Raw genomic sequence first — 14,706 nt, 5'->3', positions numbered from 1 at the left:
AAAATTCCTCCTTCGTGTCTAGAATAATATTGTAGATTCTGTGGTTAGCTGCAGTCGAGCTTGTAAAAAGGTCAGTTAAGGGGACCTTGCACTAAATTCCTCATTCTTTCACTTTCCACTGAATCTGGATTAGGCAGTGTCTATTCAGTGCTGGAAATGGAACAGTGGAAGTAATAGGAAGGTATACAAGATGAGCGGAAACATTTAAAGAAAAAGATTGTGGGAAAGCGGAATAGGTGAGAGAAAAACTCACGTTCACCAAATGGGAATGTGCCCCATATGCTCCAAACATCTTGTGGGTGACTAAGGCATATTGTTATCATTAGTCAAGTCCATCGATTATGTTTCTGTGATACTTGCATACCTTCACATGAGAAGGCCGAGTTGAAATGTCAGATAGACAATTCCATAAATATATTAACATTGTACTTTGAATAAGTGTATGCACAGGACTAGTGTGTTTCCAACAGGACTACAGAAATATTCTAGATCTACTGACATTTAACCTGCTTCATTGCAGCGTGATTGCATTCTAATTTTCCACAAGAAGCCGGCATTCAAATTCAGAGGTCATAAAGGATGCCTGAATTTGCGATGTGTCAAAATAACACTTTCCAAAGTGGACGCAGAAATTGGCTTCTGCTAATGTAACTGCCATTGCACCAGCAACTATAACCGTAAATAGTTGTTCAAGCAGTGTAGTGGTTAGCATATATAGGTATTATTCTGTAATGGCAGCTTTTTAATCTGAGCTATGTTAATCTTCAATGATATAATTGTATTTTATGACATGCATGTAAGAAGATATTGCAGGAGTCAGGGAAAGATGTACTGGCACTACGCTTATCAAATGGACAGCAAGGAGTGTGCACGTAAGCCATAATTTTAATTTGGGTTATAATTTTTTTTATTTGCAAAAAGCAGAAGGATTGCCTTTAAGAGGCCGAGTGAGTGGAGGGCTTTTTGGAGACATCTCACTTGCCACACTTCCAGCTAAAGTAATCAGAATAAAAAGAGCCAGAGGCACAGCAGCATCAGCAAAGTTTTGCAGATTTCAGCTCATTAAGGGAATTGTCAACACCTAACGAGTGGCTCAGCATCATTATTGAAGGCATTATATGAATTTACTTGTGCATCTGTGACCGTGCATTTAAACTTTCATGAGCCCAAAAGAGTATGATAACCCATTGAAGCTTGTGAGGTCCAACTCATGAAAATCAAAAGTAACCCAACATTTACCCATACGTAGCAGAAATACCAGTCAAACTTTTCATGTGTTCATACTTCTTTGATTACATTTGATTTTTGCTTATGGAACTGGCGATTCAAAGTTAATTTTTCAATTTAAACAATTGAAGACCTAGAATTGTTTGTGCTTTTGTCGTAATTAATCTTGTGTTGCTATGACATATTGAAAAAGATAGTCTAAAGGGAAACTAGTTCAGAATGGACACCCTCAAACTATAAGCACAGACATTTTACTGGATATTATTGAGTGATGATTCATTACAAAGGGTTTGCTCTTATGGGATTTTTATTGGACTATCGAGATGGAGGCAGCCACTATAGATTTTGAACCTTTTAGTTTTAGTAAGGGCATGAGTCCATGGAGAATAGTCTTCTTTTCCTTTCCAGAAAGATTAGATTTGGAAGGTCGGATAATAAATTGATGCATCTTGCATTTGTCAAAATTTTGTACGACATTAAGGTACAGTGTGTAACACTTTACTGTTACAGGAACTCAGTTCTTTGATGCGTTCTAGTTCTAGGCTTGACCTGTTACACAAGTTAACTGTAGTAAGAGTTTCTTAATGTATTTACACTATCAATATTTGAACAAGATTAATAATAAAGCAATTCAAGACATTCTTGCCAGTGCTACTTTTCAGTATATTTGATGTCAAAACTTGACATAAAGCCAAGTAGGAGCTTAAATGTTTCAAAATACTATCCATAGATCTTGAGGAATGGGGGAGGGAGGATTGATATGTTTTACTTTACTTAACAAATAAATACCAAAGTTTTCGTGATCTCTCCGTGGAGAGTCAAAGTTTGAATCAACTCCCAATGGGAACATTAAGTTTCCATTTTGCTTCTATTTGTTTAACTTGATTCTTTTCTTTGTATAGATATATACTAAAGGGATGATGTAGATTACTGGTGATGGTTTAATGTTGCTCCTTATTTATTTATTTTTCCTCCCCAGTGTCTTAACATAGCTGTCCTTCTGTATTACACAAAATATTTCTGACTTTAAAGACTGTAAAAATGTGTTTCTAAAAAATAGGATTGCAATGCATTCTTGTGAAGAAACTACACTACTTGTACAACACAGTACCTGTACTTTAAGATTTATGCGGCTTGTAATTCTTGGGTCCCCACTCCACTGCCAGAGCTGCTGTGGGGTGGGACCGTCGGACACTAGTCTAGTTTGCCCCGATCCCATTCTAAATTCTGAGGTCACGGTCATTTACATAGGGTGCGGACATCCGAGCCATTTCCGACATTACTAGGGTGTCCCAATACAGTAATTCTAAGTTGCAGTTTTCCAAACGGCAATCGATCAATTGTCATTGGGGAAACTAGCATTTCAGCCAGCTGGAAGCCTTGTTTCCTCCAGGATCTGATCCTGGCACACACTTACTTGGCATTGGGGGCCAAGTCAAGTGGAACTGTTGGGATTTCTGGCAAACGACCGTTCTGCCTTTTCAAGAGATGTCCATGCGGTTTGGGGGTTGGACCAGTGGACACGAGAAGCACCTGCCTCATTTCTTAAGAAATTTTGAATGTTAAAATAAACGTGGAGTCCTGTCATCTGCCACAATGTATTTGCAGGCTCTAGCCAGTAGGTGGCTTTGTGGAACGAGTTTCTAAAGTCCGTCTCCCAACTTTGTAATCATCTTGTATATAAAAAAGACTTGTATTCAACGCATGACTTCTGGCAACTTCCTCCTTTCCCTGTACCCTTCAATATGTTTCTTCACATTTTCATCTAACCCCCTCCTAAATGCTGTGATTGACTTCGCTTCAATAGCTACTTTTGATAAAGCATTCCAATTCTGTTAATTTTTTCTTTACTTTTCATTCATGCGCAACCCAAAATCAGCATTTATCGGTAAGCAGGTGCTTCCGACGAGCCAAAACCAAAAATGGCACACAAAATTTAATGCAGACACATGTAAGTACTGCACGTAGGAAGAAAAAAATTAATGATTATTGTTAATGGTAATGAAATAGCTAAGGATGAAGATGAAAGAGATCTTGAAGTCTTAGTAGACTTCATGCTCAACATGTCCAATCAATGCCGAGCAACAATCAATAAAATCAATAGCATGTTGAACTACATAGCCAAAACAGTAGGATACAAGTCAGAGGAAGTTGTGACCAAACTGCATAGCGCCCTGGTCAGACCACTTTTTGAGTATTGTGTCCTGTTCTGGTTGCCGAGACACGGGGACAATCAAGCGTTGGAGGCAGTACAGAAAAGTACCACAAGGCTGGTCCTTGGTATCGATGGTCTTAGTTATGAGGAAAGACTGGAGAAATTCTGGCTTTTTAGCCAAGAAAGGAGACAGCACTGATCTTATAGAGATACACATACACGATATTAAAGGAATGGAAAAGGTAAACCCAGAATATTACTTCAAGTTAAGTAACAAGCATAGAACAAGGAGACACAGATTCAAACTATTAAAAGGTAAATTTAGGATTGATACCAGGAATTTTTTCCTTACACAAATGGTGATCAATATATGTAATAGACTTGCAGGAAAACTAGTGGAGACGTAAACCCAAGAAGCAGTTGGATTCTGAAAAGGTGGACTCAGGATCTTTGAGTGGATGAACTAAGATACCAGTTAGCCTAACATCTGTGGTAGGTAAAATTTTGGAGTCCATTATTAAGGAGACAGTAACAGGACATTTGGATAATCATAATTTAATAGGACAAAGTCAGCACGGTTTTATGAAGGGGAAGTCATGTTTGACAAATTTGCTGGAGTTCTTTGAGGAAGTAACATATAGGGTGGATAAAGGGGAACCAGTGGACGTAGTGTATTTAGACTTCCAAAAGGCATTTGACAAGGTGCCACACAAATGATTATTGCTTAAGATAAAAAATCACAGGATTGGGGGTAATATTCTGGCATGGATAGAGGATTGGCTATCTAACAGAAGGCAGAGAGTTGGGATAAATGGTTCATTATCAGACTGGCAATCAGTAACTAGTGGTGTTATGCAGGGGTCAGTGCTGGGTCCCCAACTCTTTACAATCTATATTATCGATTTGGAGGAGGGGACCGAGTGTAACATATCAAAGTTTGCAGATGATACTAAGATGGGAGGGAAAGTAGTGAGTGAGGAGGACATAAAAAACCTGCAAGGGGACATAGACAGGCTAAGTAAGTGGGCAGAGATTTGGCAGATGGAATACAATACTGGAAAGTGTGAGGTTATGCACTTTGGCAGGAAAAATCATAGAGCAAGTTATTATCTTAATGGCAAGAAACTGGAAAGTACTGAAGTACAAAGGGATCTGGGGGTCCTGGTGCACGAAACTCAAAAGGTTAGTATGCAGGTGCAGCAAGTGATTAAGAAGGCCAATGGAATGTTGGCTTTCATTGCTAGGGGGATAGAATATAAAAATAGGGAGGTATTGCTTCAGTTGTACAAGGTATTGGTGAGACCGCACCTGGAATACTGCATACAGTTTTGGTGTCCATACTTAAGAAAAGACATACTTGCTCTCGAGTCAGTACAAAGAAGGTTCACTCGGTTAATCCCGGGGATGAGGGGATGGACATATGAGGAGAGGTTGAGTAGATTAGGACTCTACTCATTGGAGTTCAGAAGAATGAGAGGCGATCTTATTGAAACATATAAGATTGTGAAGGGGTTGGATCGGGTGGATGCGGGGAGGATGTTCCCGATGATGGGTGAAACTAGAACTAGGGGCATAGTCTTAGAATAAGGGGCTGCTCTTTCAAAACTGAGATGAGGAGGAACTACTTCACTCAGAGGGTGGTAGGTCCATGGAATATGCTGCCCCAAAAAGCTGTAAAAGCTACATCATTACATAAATTTAAAACAGAAATAGACAGTTTCCTAGAAGTAAAGGGAATTAAGGGTTACGGGGAGCGGGCAGGAAATTGGACATGAGTCTAGGTTCGGATCGGTCATGGCCCTGTGGGTAGCGGAGCGGGCCCAGGGGCCGTGTAGTCTGATCCTGCTCCTATTTCGTGTGTCTAATTCTGTTAGATTCAGGAGATGGTTCTATGATAGTGGATTGGCGGTTAGGATCAGATCAGCCATGATCTTATTGAATGGCGGAGCAGGCTCGAGGGGCCGATTGGCCTACTCCTGCTCCTATTTCTTATGTTCTTATGGCCTTCCTCATCTATAACTATCTTGTGAAAACTTGATCTTGTGCACAAAATATTTGGAATAATGGATTACAGGGTGACCGATGAACTCTTTTTGAGTATATACTGGGAATAGCATGGGATGCCACTGTTCACTTCTTTTAAAACCAATGGAAACACAAGACACTGACCGAGTATGTAGTTCATGTTTAAAGACTACTGATTCACGTTTAATAAAAGTGCAATCGGAGAGAAACGACAATAAATCACATTTTTTAAAACTGGTGATACAGACCTTCTACTTCAGTTACTTTACAATTGTTATAGAAGTTCTACCTCAGCTCAGCAACCTGCACATGGAATGCATGAACTGATCTAAAGAACTGGATAAAGCTTGCCATAATATTTCCCAAATTCAGGTAGTTTTTGGTTGCAGAAATGTCAATTGAGAATCAGTACTACGACCCATCAACAGGTGATGACTTTCATAATGTATTGATTAGCAGCAACTTCCTGCACTTTTTTAACCAGGAGAAATTGTTTCTGATAATATGCACCTGGCCAGCTTTTGAAAAATAGCATATTTTAATGGTTCTAACATTGAGAATAACATCTCTTACAGTGGTAAGCTTAACTATATTAACATATCACAAGCCTGAGGTTTTGGACAAACATTCTAAGGTTGATGGGGGACTGTTATAAACAAAGAGGTAAACCGATTAGCCCACACTTCAGTGCCGATCTCAGGTAGGTTTGGCATTCCCTTCTTCCCAAAGACAACAGAAATCACTCCCAGAAAGAAGTCATAGCAGTTTTTGTTTTTTACTCGTTCATGGGATGTGGGCGTCGCTGGAAAGGCCAGCATTTATTGCCCATCCCTAATTGCCCTCGAGAAGGTGGTGGTGAGCCGCCTTCTTGAACCGCTGCAGTCCGTGTGGTGAAGGTACTCCCACAGTGCTGTTAGGGAGGGAGTTCCAGCGACGATTAAGGAACGGCGATATACTTCCAAGTCAGGATGGTGTGCGACTTGGAGGGGAACTGGGAGGTGGTGGTGTTCCCATGCGCCTGCTGCCCTTGTCCTTCTAGGTGGAAGAGGTTGCGAGTTTGGGAGGTGCTGCCGAAGAAGCCTTGGCAAGTTGCTGCTGTGCATCTTGTAGATGGTACACACTGCAGCCACGGTATGCCGGTGGTGGAGGGAGTGAATGTTTAAGGTGGTGGCTGTGGTGCCAATCAAGTGGGCTGCGTTGTCTTGGATGGTGTCGAGCTTCTTGAGTGTTGTTGGAGCTGCATTCATCCAGGCAAGTGGAGAGTATTCCATCACACTCCTGACTTGTGCCTTGTAGATGGTGGAAAGGCTTTGGAGAGTCAGGAGGTGACGATTGCTTTTAAAACAATTGTTACAATACAGGTACACTATCCCTTATCTGAAAGCCTTGGGACCAGCTGAGTTTCGGTTTTCGGAATTTTTCGGATTTCAGAATATTATAAGACTGGGAAATTTGTATTTAATATAAATTTTAAAAGTTCAGGCTACCTCTTGCGACTGTTCCATGTCTCATTCCCCTTCCTGCTTCTCTGGAAAGCCGGATATCGGCTGACTCCTACTAAGCTGGCCTGCAAATCAGGTCGGAGGTCGGGGGTCGGGTCGGGTGGGGGGGGAGAAAAGAATATCGGACAGGCCGCGGTTCAGGTCGGGGGGGGTCGGGTCGGGGGGGAGAAAAGAATATCGGACGGGCCGCGGTGGGGGTTGGGTCGGGTGGGGGGGGGGGGGGAAGAAAAGAATATCGGACGGGTCGGGTCGGGTGGGGGGGGGGAGAAAAGAATATCGGACGGGCCGCGGGTCGGGTCGGGGGGGGCGGAGAAAAGAATATCAGACGGGCCGCTGTATTGTTGGGTTCACTCTCCCGGTACCTCCTTCACACTGCCCGGCTCGGCCTGCAATCTCCTACCCAGGAGGGAAATCTGTGACCCTCTGCCCTGCTCAGCGTAAGTCGTGCGCCACTCTGGTCATGCCGTGCGCACGACTTACGCTGAACGAAAAAACTTTTGGTTTTTAGAGGTTTTCGGTTTTCGGAAGTTCGGATAAAGGATAGTCTACCTGTACTAGGCAAAGCAATACATTCATATACAAAAAAATATAAAAGAGATTCTTCTCTGAAATTGGACAGATCTTCAGGCACATCATAATCTGAAGACCCTTTGTGTGGAAAAAATCCTTCTAACTTCCTACTTCATGAATCTAGCAGTAATTCTAAGTTTATGTTCCCTTCACTAATCAGTGGAAATAATCTTATACTATAAACTCTCTCAAACTCTTTCAATGTTTTGAACAGTTCTGTTGGAACCCTCCTTAGCCTTCTCTTCAATGAATACCATGCAATGTTATTAAAGTTTCTCAGCATAACTGTCCACTCATTCGTGGTAACATTTTAGTAAATTTCCATTGCTCTTTTTCAGTGGCTCTTATTCCATGGCTCCAGTATCTTTTCTCTAATCTAATGAGCTGCCCAAAATGGTACACAATACTGCAGCTGCATCCTAACCTATATCTTTTCCACATTCATCATCACTTCAATGCTCTTGTATTCAAAACGCTTGTATATAAAACACAGAATCCCATTTGCCATTTTGTGTTTTTTTTCTACCCGCAATCCCACTTTTGAAGATTTTCTTTTGGTCAGCTATGTGTCAACATGCACAGATACGCATTGCCAAGTGTCTCCAAATCAAGTTGCTGAGAAATCCACACAAGTACAGTTTCTATTTATCTGATATGGCAGGGACATATTCCATTTACTTAAATCCAAAGAGATTTAAGCACAGATTGATAATGCACTATATATTCAGAACTGGGTGCACATCCTGATTGGGTTGCAGAGAGACCAGCAGCTGCTGCTGAAGCTTCAGTCCTCCAGCTGGTGAACCACTGTTCGATGAATTATGTTCTATGTCCGTGCTTTGGTCAGGATGATTGTGGCAGTGTATTCACACATTTTATGGCGAGATCCTGCTGCTCAGCTTTGTTAGCCGGTGAGGAGCTACTGGCACCTGTTGTCTGCCAAGTAAGGACTCAAGTCCATGCTTGTCAATTATCCAATCCTTGCAGGAAGGGGTACTTTTGCAGTCGAAATAATTTCAAGATCACGCACTTGGCGGTGGAAGTTTAGAACTAGTTAATTCTTTGTAGCTGTCTCAATAATCAAATACCTGAGCCAGGTAGGTCCAATGTACTCCAGGGCATTGGAGATTTGACAGCCAACCTGGCTCACTGGTCAGACCTAGAAGGGTTGACTTGTCACTGGATGTTTGGATTTTTCCCATTTGGCTCCAGATAACTTTGCAACCCAGTGCCTCAACAGATAAGGTAGCCATGCGTGGACAAGCGGTTGGATGCTGACCATTGCTCTGTGCTGGTAGGATGTATAATTTTAGGTGGTTAAACTGCAGTTGTCCCCCTGCACATATTTGAGGATTACCAAGCCATGGCTCTTTCTAACCTATAACTCATTTCTCTGGACTTTGTTACGTTGGTAGCATCCTCACAGGGAAAGACTGTACATTCTACAGATGACTAGAAACTCTACATGTATGAAGACCCATGTTGACAGGTTTCCATGCATCAGACTCTCGATTTTGGTAAGCGGTGAGGCTATAGGACTCTTGAGTGTGCACGGGGGTACAACTGGAATTTAATAAGCTAACACGGCACAGCTCGTCAGCATAGAGAATTGGCAAGCTTCCTGCTACTGGTTCAGTTAGGGCATAAACTTGAGGATTAACTACATCCAAATGGGAAGAATAGCACTCCCAATTACAGATCTCACCTTGCAGGTCCCATTTAATGAGTCTGGCTGGATGGTCAATTATCATCAATGCCTTGGACTGTGGACTGGCTTGGCTAAGATTTCAGATTACTAAACCTGCCATGGAGGCATAACTTGGTCCTAATCTTCCATTGGCAGATATGTCCTCTTGTAGAAAACTCCTGCCTGGATCTAGGCTCACTCATGAAGACTGGCCAATCAGACATACCTGAGGTGTTTGGCCAAACATTCTGGGCTTGATGGAGGACTATTACAAACAAAGATGTAAATGGCCACTCCTTCTACCACCAGTGTACCATGGCTGCAATGTGCACTATCTGCAGGATGCACTACAGCAAGTCACCCAGGCTTCTTCGACAGCACCTCCCAAAGTTGCAATCTCTATATTAGGACAAAAGGGCAGCAGGTTCATGGGAACACCATCACCTCCAGGTTCCCCTCCAAGTCTCACACCATCCCGACTTGGATATATATCGCCGCTCCTTTATCGTTGCTGGGTTAAAATCTTGTAATTCCCTACCTAACAGCACTATAGGAATACTTTCACCACATAGACTACAGCGGGTCAAGAAGGCCCACCACCTTCCTGAGGGCAATTAGGGATGGGCAATAAAATGCCTGTCTTGCCAGCGACGCCATATCCCGAGAATTAATACCAAAAAAAAGCAAACTGACCACTCCACTCTTCAGTATAAGCACAAGTCAGCAGCTTTAGGACGAGGAAAATAAAACTTAGATAGTATTTTCAAGTACAGTAGTAAGGTTGTAATTTTCTTCTTTTTGGATTCACATCCGTGCACAGAGCTTGATACTGAATATGTTTATACTAGTGTTCTCCGTGTATTTTAGCGTGATACATCTGCATGTATCAGTTGATTTCTGCTGTTGTTTTGCAGTACAGGAAACTTTGGTTTATCCGGAGGTTAAATGCTCGATCCACCGGCAAAAATCAGGAGCCGTTTCGTTAGGTTTTTTTTCTTTTCGTTGCTTTTTTTTCACCAGTCAGGCTCTGCAAGGTCTCGCTGAAGCTGTTGCTAAGCTACAGAGACGCTTGCAAGGTACGGCCGACTGTTTAGAAGCTGTTGCAACAGGGTTTGTTGCCAGATACGGAGCTCAAGCTCCGTATGTTTCAACATTAGCGCTGGTTTGTCCGGCAGTTTTGATGGGACGGCAACAGCTCGGTCCCGTCCGTGTCGGATATCACAAAGTTTCCTGTACTACAATACTTATCGCCTTCTTCCTGGTTTGTTGAAATCAGATTTAACTTTTTCTTAAAAGGTATTATCACAGGAAACCTTGTTCTCCTTTATAGGCTCTGACTTAGCCATGGCACTTAGTTGCAGTGTATTTTTACCAACTGTTCAGTCAATTAGATATGATGAATCAGGTCTAATTCCAGAAATGAGGAGGTGAGAGCTTGATATCCCATTTATAGTAGCAAACAGAAGCCAAGTGAATTAATCACTTGGTCCCCATACTATAAATGGAGCAAATTCCAAAATAGCTTCTCTTTGTACTGTTGACTATTCCAATGCACCCCTGGCTGGCCTCCCATGTTCTACTCTACGTAAACTTGAGGTCATCCAAAACTCGGTTGCCCATGTCCTAACTCGCACCAAGTCCCGTTCACCCATCACCCCTGTGCTCGCTGACCTACATTGGCTCCCGGTTAAGCAGCGCCTTGATTTTAAAATTCTCATCCTTGTTTTCAAATTCCTCCATGGCCTCGTCCCTCCCTATCTCTGTAATCTCTTTCAGCCCCACAACCCCCCGCGATATCAGCGCTCCTCTAATTCTGCCCTCTTGAGCATCCCTGATTATAATCGGTCAACTATCGGTAGCCATGTCTTCTGTTGCCTAGGCCCTAAGCTCTGGAATTCCCTGCCTAAACCTCTCCGCCTCGCTACCTCTCTTTCCTCCTTTAAGACGCTCGTTAAAACCCACCTCTTTGACCAAGCTTTTGGTCACCTGCCCTAATTTATCCTTATGTGGATCGGTGTCAGATTTTTTGTCTTATAATACTCCTGTGCAGCGCCTTGGGACGTTTTACTACGTTAAAGGCGCTATATATATACACAAGTTGTTGTTGTTGTTGCAAACCAACATGGATGCCTTATCTAAGCTCTCCTGACCTTCCTGTGCTGGTAGTGCAGCATTTACTGGTGTGGTTCTTCCTCCCAGGTCAGGAAGCATGTCGCATGCTTGCCCATATAGTACGTGCACAGTGGCCCATGTGCAGCTTTAAAAAAAACTGGTTTAATTTCACAACTTTCCATAATTCCCGAGAAAGTACTATGCCGAGAAGTGCTGGTAATATGACTACACTGTTGGTATAACTTGGCTTTTTACACTATACACTGTCGGCTTGGGGCACTGAATTTGAGCTAGTGGCAGTCGTAATTTTTGGCTACCACTTTTCCTCTCCTGCTGGTGAAACCATCCTGCACTGTAAATAGTGTGGTTTCACCAACAGAAGGATTTTGTATTGTAAATCGGAATTTTAGAATGCAGGCAATTGGAACAAAGCAAAAAAATCGTAAAATTAGTAGTGGACACATTTTGACTCGAGATTGAAATGCAGACATTTGAAGACACCATCATTGACTTGTAATTGTTATTTGCTGAATGTCATTAAATTGTACCGATGTAGTATTAAAACACAACTGCCATGTACTATACACAATTGAAATGGATACAATAATGGGTGAGTCTGGAAGCCCTCTCTCAGCATTGGTTAGGATAGCACTTCTACCAGGGGCAGTAAATAGAACCTTTCAGAAGCTCAGGCATTTCTCATTTTCCCAACTGCACTTCCACAAAAACATTGATATTGTGTGGTGCAATATGAGCACATAAGCATATTAATTTGTTTACATGAGATTAGAAGAAATTGGTTAATGGCTTCATTAAAACAGTGAACAGATGAATTTCATACAAATGCATTGACATGTTTGTATACTAATATTGCACGTTGCAATTTCATCTTAATGAAATCTATTTTATTTCTAAAGTCCATTAAATATGTTCATTCCTAGGCGTTTAGATAAATTATTATGCTTTGCCTTTACTCGATGAAAAACATGTAACAATTTACTGCTGTTATTTCAACTCCGCAATTAACTTACTTAATATTCAACTTGAAATAAATTACTGGATGTTTTTCAATCAGCAAGTCCAAAGAAGTGAAACAAATTATTTCAACTCAATCATAAATGTTTAATATGTTCTGAGATTTGAAAATACATTGGACTAGCTAACTTTAAAAACTAGCATAGTAATCCAGTTAGCTTGCCGGTTTTAATGTGCATCAAAGAATGGGTCCATGTACATTGAATTTAATTTAGAATAATTAAGTCCTACTAATACTATAAAGTTGTCTGGTTGCCTCATAAAGTTCTGCTGACTTGTAAAACTTGTTTCCCCGAATACCATTTGAGAGCCTAATTCAACATTGTTGGAGACATTAGGTGGCAACTAACTGATATAACAAAAAATATTTTAAGCAGTGAAAGTAACGATTCGATCCAAAGGTTTATTGGCTAGAAATAGTCACCATGACACATCACTGTGATTGATAATAAGGTGACCACTGTTAACAAAGTTGTTTTTTTCTCCCAAGTTTTTACACAAAAATTTCTTGTGCTTTTTAGATTTTTTATTCTCTTTAAAGCTGAAGTATTCTGTTTATTGTGAAGGTCAAACATTATGTTTGGAGTGTTGAAGTACAACTTTAGTGGCTGTTTTATGAATTATCTAATGTTTTTAATTTGTAGATAAGTTATTATGACTATTGCTAGGAAGTTTTACATAATATAGAAAGCTTGGAAACTGAGAAATTAGACAATTTCATACGCATCACTGTTATAGGGATACTTGCCATGTGAAGCATGCAATATAAGTATTTTCAGCGTATTTTATAATTGTGCTGGTTTAAGCAACCGCTTTAATAACCGGAATCTTTACCTTGGAGTCGGGTTTTTTGCGTACGGGGTGCGCAGCGGGTTGGGAACGTGATGTTCTGAGCAGTGCGTTGTTCAGGGCGACTTTAACTTAATGGCCCCAATTGAAAGACTCTGCGTGCTTCCCAGCCCAATTAAATGGAGCGGGTCTGCTGACTTCATCGATGACCCGTTTCCATCGCCGATATTTAAAGCAGCCTTGCACACATCTCATTTGAAGGTTGATGAAGGAGTGTGCAAGGTCATTTGCAGAGATCTGGGAAGTATTACCAAGGTGAAAAGAGTGTCAATCATGAATGGACAAAGGCACAAGGCGGCACCAAGGTTTAGTGATGCATCCCTCCATGTTCTGCTGCAGGTAGTAAGATCCTGCAGGGAGGTCCTGTTCCCTGCTGAGGAGCTGGATCCAGTGCCGTAAGAGATTCAATGATCTCATGAGGTCAGGAAAGGTGAGTGCAATGCCACACTCACCTTCATCTTCTCTGCTCTAAGGAGAACAAACCCAGCTTCTCCAGTCTAGTCACTTAACTGAAGTCCCTCATCCCTGGAACCATTCTCATAAATCTTTTCTGCACCCTCTCCAAAGCCTTTACATCCTTCCTAAAGTGCGGTGCCCAGAATTGGACACAATACTCCAGTTGAGGATGAACCAGTGGTTCATCATAACTTGCTTTTGTATGCTATGCCTCTTTTTATGAAGCCCAGGATCCCGTATGCCTTTTTAACCGCTTTCTCAACCTGCTCTGCCACCTTTTACGATTTGTGCACATATACCCCCAGGTCTCTCTGTTTATGCACCCCCTTTAGAATTGTACCCTTTAGTTTATATTGCCTTTCCTCATTCTTCCTGCCAAACTGTATCACTTTGCACTTTCCTGCATTAAACTTCATCTGCTATGTGTCCGCCCATTCCACCAGCCTGTCTATGTCTTCTTGAAGTCTATCACTATCCTCCTCACTGTTCACTATACTTCCAAGTTTTGTGTCATCTGCAAATTTTGAAATTGAAAACAATTTCTGTGATTCACACAGATTCACAGAAACCCCACAGTGCAGATAGAGGCCATTTCGGCCCATCGAGCCTGCACCGACACATATCCCACCCGATCCCCGTAACCCCTACACCAACACATATCCCACCCTATCCCCGTAACCCCACGTATTTAATCCCCCTAACACTAAGGGTCAATTTATCATAGCCAATCAACCTAACCCGCACATCTTTGGACTGTGGGAGGAAACCGGAGCACCCGGAGAAAACCCACGCAAACACGGGGAGAATGTGCAAACTCCACACAGACAGTCGCCCGAGACCAGAGACCACAACGACCGCAAAAAAACAGATGATTCAGTCAATTTCTCATTGCTGTTTGTGGGAGCTTGCTGTGCCCAAATCGGCTGCCACATTTCCTACATTACAACAGTAAACTACTCTCTCCCTCCTTCAGTTTGTGTTGCTCTCTGAGGACACACGGTGATTCCAGGCAATTTTTGTTGGCTCCGATGCCGTCAACCCCACAACCAGTAATGAAGCGGGGAGACCAGCATGGCCCAGATGAATTG

General features: G+C 42.0%; 2 protein-coding genes across 13 annotated transcripts in view; one reads left to right on the top strand and one right to left on the bottom strand.

Moving 5' to 3' along the window:
* Positions 1-14,706, top strand: part of cmss1 (cms1 ribosomal small subunit homolog) — a 394,620-nt gene that overhangs the window by 130,541 nt on the left and 249,373 nt on the right. The window contains exon 1 of one of the 11 annotated variants that reach the window (XM_086006998.1): positions 3,094-3,178. The exons of the other annotated variants lie outside the window; for them this stretch is intronic. The gene's annotated coding sequence lies outside the window, so the exon portion shown is untranslated. Of the gene's footprint in view, positions 1-3,093; positions 3,179-14,706 lie in introns of those variants that run through there. 11 annotated transcript variants of the gene reach the window in all.
* The window catches only part of filip1l (filamin A interacting protein 1-like), a 279,316-nt gene that overhangs the window by 62,180 nt on the left and 202,430 nt on the right, over positions 1-14,706 (bottom strand). The gene's annotated exons all lie outside the window — the stretch shown is intronic.

This window comes from Somniosus microcephalus, chromosome 14 (assembly GCF_052327205.1).
Source record: "Somniosus microcephalus isolate GS21.2 chromosome 14, FLI_Smic_1.0, whole genome shotgun sequence".
NCBI lineage: Eukaryota > Metazoa > Chordata > Chondrichthyes > Squaliformes > Somniosidae > Somniosus > Somniosus microcephalus.
Note: the sequence above shows the minus strand (reverse complement) of the source record. Positions and strands in the feature narration are given on the sequence as shown.